The sequence below is a fragment of the Tupaia chinensis genome, unplaced genomic scaffold (genome assembly GCF_000334495.1).
Source record: "Tupaia chinensis unplaced genomic scaffold, TupChi_1.0 Scaffold000274_1, whole genome shotgun sequence".
Taxonomy (NCBI): Eukaryota; Metazoa; Chordata; class Mammalia; order Scandentia; family Tupaiidae; genus Tupaia; species Tupaia belangeri.
In genome coordinates, this window is record NW_006159756.1 from 2,244,111 (window position 1) to 2,248,715 (window position 4,605).

Sequence of the window (4,605 nt, forward strand, 5' to 3'; positions counted from 1 at the left end):
TGGGGGGGGGGGGGGCGCAGCCACCTGGGATCTGCCCTTGGGTTTGAGGGACGGCCTCTCTGCTCTCTCTGGGGTGTAAGCGGCTAGTGCTGAGGGCGGGGCCTGTCAGCTCACAGCAGGGAGGTGGTGGGGCAGGAAGTGGAGCCCCAGGGCTCAGGCAGGGCGGGCCAGCCGGGTGGGGTGACCATGAACTCCCAGCTGCGTGACCCTTGGCCAGCGGGGCATAGCGCGGCCTGGCCGGCTGATCTGGAGCCACTTCCTGCTCCCGCATCCGGGCTGTTTACAAGTTGAGCTGGAAGCCAACTTTCTTTTTAACCATGTTTACTTTTTGTCTAAGTTCATCTTTTTTTTTTTAATTTTATTTTACTTTCTTTTGTCTATTTGCTAGAGGGTTCATGAACTCATCAGAGAGAGGGAGAGGGAGGAGCACCCCAGCGGGGTGTAGTCAACCGCAGCCCCTCCCCCACCTCTGTCCTGTAGGGTCCTAGGGAAGGGCAGCCACGCCCAGACGTGTGCCCGTGTGCCTCTCAAGCCTCCAGAGCCAGGTTGGTCATGGGGACCTGGCTCCCTTACCCACTGGGCACACAGATGGCCTGCAAGCCAACTTCCCTACAGCCTGGGGGCCGCTCTTCACACCTTGCCTCCAGCTCCTGCACCTAGCACAGCCGTCCTCCAAAGGTGTCCTCAGCCAGCCTCCCTGCCTTCCCTGCTCCCAACATGGGTTTAGGAGTCTGGCCCTGCCTTATGTAGATGTGACCTTGAGCAAGCACTCCCTCCCTGGGCCTCAGTTCCCCTCTGGAAGTGGACATGATTCGTGTGGATGATGGTTTCAGGTGGGGGAATGGCCTGAGGTCTCCGTGGGTCCCTCTCTCGCCCTTCTTCTCCTTACCAAGCCAGCCTGGGCATCGTCTTCCATCCACTCTGCAGGTGGGAATAGGCCTCGTCCTCTCGTCCCCAGCCAGGGCCTCACCCCCAGCTCATGACTGTCCTTTCAGTGCAGTAAACACCTGCTTGGGGCACTGGGGGAGGTGGGGGGACTTCTCACGAGGCCTAGGCACATGCGAGGAGCATCCCAGAGCTCGGCCGCACCTGGGGCCCTCAGCCCTGTGCTTACACTTGGCCGTGTCCACTTGTCCCCTGGAAACGTCCCCGCTCGCCGTGCTGACCATTCAGCCCCTCTACCGCGGAGCAGGCAGCTTGCACTCATTGGCAGTGGGGCGCGCCCAGCGTCCAGGCCTCTGCCTGTCTAGGAATGCTCCCCTATGGGCATATGCTCAGAGCTGGGGTTTGGTGGGGTCAGGGAGCCGTGTGCCATGGGAGGAGATGAGAATAGGGGTGTGGGGAGGCAAGTCTGTTGTAGAGGGGGCAGTCCACGGGCTGGATTTCTGAGAACACAGTCCTCCTTCCCTGACCTTCCTAGGCCTCAGTTTCCCAGGCTGTCTAGCCAGTGCCTCTGTGACCTTGGGTTCAGGGGGCGAAGGTGAGTGGACCAGGAGAGGGGGAGGGGAGGGAGACACCTTTGCAGGTGCAGCCAGGTGCTGCCTGGCCCGTTCTTGCTGTGCACTGATGGGGACTGGAATTTCTGGTTGCAGGAGGCAGGCAGGGCAGTGGCCAGCACTAGCCCGGCTGGTCGGACAGGTAGGGCAGGGCTGCTGTGGTGAGAGGACCGCAGGTGCAGAAGGCGTGCCCTGGAGGTATGCTGCTAGGGGCTGGCAATGGCAGGCCTTCACCCAGGCTAGGCCCCTGTGCCACCTTGTCCTTTCCCCCGGGACCCTGTCTGCAGCCCCAGTGGAACCTGGCAATCCCTGCTCAGCCTGGAGCTGGCAGCGGTGGCCTGCCCTGGAGCTCCGGGCTGGGAAAACCCACAGGCAGACCATGTGGGCTGGGCGGGGATGAAAGGATGCCCAGAGGGCATCTCTCCAGGCTATGCCTAGAACACTTAGAGGGCCCTTTACACCCCACTCCCCCTGAGCCTCCCTCCCCCTGCCCTCCACCCTCCTTGCAGTGCTGGGCTCTGTGGAGCCTGGGGTCTGGCTCCTCCTTCTCCAGGGCCCTCCCCATGGGCGGGACCTCCTCTGACTCAGTCTCTGGCTCCTGCCCAGCCAAGCCCAGGAAGGGCAGGAGGGCAAGCACTGGTGTGGGGGAGAGCCTGGGCTTCCCCTGGCCTCTTGGTCTCATTGCTATAGCATGCCACCCTCTAAGCTGGGCTTAGGACAGGTGCAGGGGAACAGGTACAGGGAGGGTGGCTTTGTCACCCATAAAGCCTCGCCTACCAGGAGGTTCTGGAGCCGACTGCCTGAGTGTGGCTCTCAGTTCACCTGTGCCCGCGTGGTCCTGGGTGAGCCGCTTAACCTCTCTGTGCCTTGGTTTTCCCGTCTGCACGGTGGGGATGCCAGCGGTGCCGTCCCGCAGGGCTGTTAGCACCGTCCTGGCACACACTGCAGGCACCGTTACTGTGGGCCGGTTCTGGGATTGTTCCTTCAGGGCTGCCCGAGGTGGCGCCTGGATCCCGGGCAGACTCCAGATCCGTCAGCCTCAGTGGTTTCTGCAGGCTAGAACTACCAAACTCAGAACCCCCCATGCCACTGTCCCTCCCTTCCAGGCTGCCCCAGGGTCTGAGTCTGGGCTGAACCCGTGGTCCTGGCTCTGAGATCCCTCTCAGTCTTGTTCGGTCTGTCCAGGGTGAGAGCCCGATCTGAGAGGGACCAGCAGGTGGCATAATGGTTAAGGCTTTGGGCACTCCCACATGGCCAACCACAGTTCGAGTCCCGGACCAGGTGGCTTGCTTTCTTCCTTTCCCTCCCTCTGGCCAAAATTAAAATAAATAAATTAAATTAAATTTTAAAAAGAGAGAGAGAGAGAGCCCGATCTGGGCATCAGGGCCAGGCTAGGATCCTGAATCTGCCCTGACAGTGCTGCTCAGTGGGAAAAGAGCCCTGCCAACCGGGTTCCGCCCCATCGGACAATTACTTTCCTGGTGCCCTGGGCCCTCACTGCCTCTCCTGGGGTGGAATGGGGCTTCTGTGTCACTGTCACAGGGCAGCGGCTGGGAGCATCTAGTGGAGGGCACCTTGAAACTGTCCGGCTGCAGACCCCTGTACTGTCAGGCCCTGGCTCTGGCTCTCTTCCGTGGCACGTGACGTCCAAGTGCCAGGTATCGAAGCCCCTCACACCAGCCTGCCAGGCCGCAGCCATGCTCACAGCCCCGCCGGCCAGCTGCTGGGAGCCAGGGCCTGGCAGATAAGATAGGGAGGGCAGTGGGAGGGGAGGCGGGCGGCTTCCTGCTGGGCTTCCTGAGTGGGCCCTGGGGACAGGACGCAGTGGGCCATTCCCTGGGCTCCTGGGGCCTGAGAGATGTCACTTAGACCTGTGCTGTGGGGACCCGAACTCATCTGTGGTCTGCCTGGAAGCAGGGGCCAGGTCTCAAGAGTTGCTCACACCATGGCCCTTCCTCTGGCCCCTAAAACGCTGGCTTTCCTAGGCAGAGGTACAGCAGGAGTCCCCATACCTCAGTGAGAACCAGGGGCCCTCGTCCCATATCCCCTGCTGTGTGCTCCGCCTCCATGACCCAGCCCTTGCACAGGTGAGGAGCACAGAGGTTGAGCCACTGGCCCAAGGTTGCACAGCCAGTAAGTGGGAGGTCGGAACTCCAGTTCGGTCCCTGGCTCTGGCCGCCCTCTGCTGGCCACTGCAGCAGGCCCTCGGTAGCTCTGCCGCCCTCTGCCGGCCACCCGTGGTAGGCCCCCGGCACTCTAGCTCAGGGCGCCTGCCCTCAATGCAGTGGCCCTGCACAGGGTTGACCTTACTCTGAAGTGGGCATGTTGCCCACCTCTCGGCGTGGTGAGCTCTGATCGTGGGGCCAGCAGGAAGCCTGGCACGTGAAGGAGCTTGGGGCTGCCCCCCCCCCAGCCCCCACAGGGAGCAGCTCTGCCCTCAGCTCCGTGGAGTGGAGCTGCTGCTGGGCCAGCAGCCTAGGCAGGTCTGTGGACGCAGACAGCAGGTGCACGCCCCGCAGAGACCTGACCAGCAGGGGGCAGGAAGCGTCCAGTGACATCAGCAGAGGCAGGGCACTTGGGGCCGGTGGGTATCTGTGTGGCCCTGCTCTGGGCCGGCACTCTCCGGCCTCTGCCAAGGCCTCACCAGCTCTTAGGCCCAGCCTTGGGTGGGGGTGGCCTGCTGGGGTGGGAGCCGCCTATGGGGGCCTGGACATGCCCTCCCCTGAACATCTGAACAGACTCCTGCACCCCTAGGGGCAGGCCCTCGGCATGGCGGTCAGAGCACCGATTCCTCACCCAGTAGACATCCTCATCCCCACTTCGTGGACGAGAAAGCTAAGGCTCAGAGCTCGCCCGAGTGAGTCTGAACCGAAGCCTGTTTTTCTCACGCAGTAGCCTGGCCTCAGGGGGCTCGTAGGGAAAAACCTAAACCAAGAAGAGGTGGGAATCCTGGCCATCTCTTCGGCAGGTTGGTGCCACACTGGTCCCAGTGCCCTCCCAGCGCTGTTCTCCCGGCAGGCAGAGCCAGGCGCTTCCAGGAACTGGGCAGGGCTGGGCCTGCAAGCCGTGAGCACGAACCATTTTCTACCCATGGCTGCGCCGCCTGGCT

The 4,605-nt window shown here is 62.6% G+C and overlaps 1 protein-coding gene across 1 annotated transcript in view; it reads left to right on the forward strand.

Moving 5' to 3' along the window:
• Window positions 1-4,605, forward strand: part of CAPN5 (calpain 5) — a 51,836-nt gene that overhangs the window by 22,980 nt on the left and 24,251 nt on the right. The window lies entirely within an intron of this gene.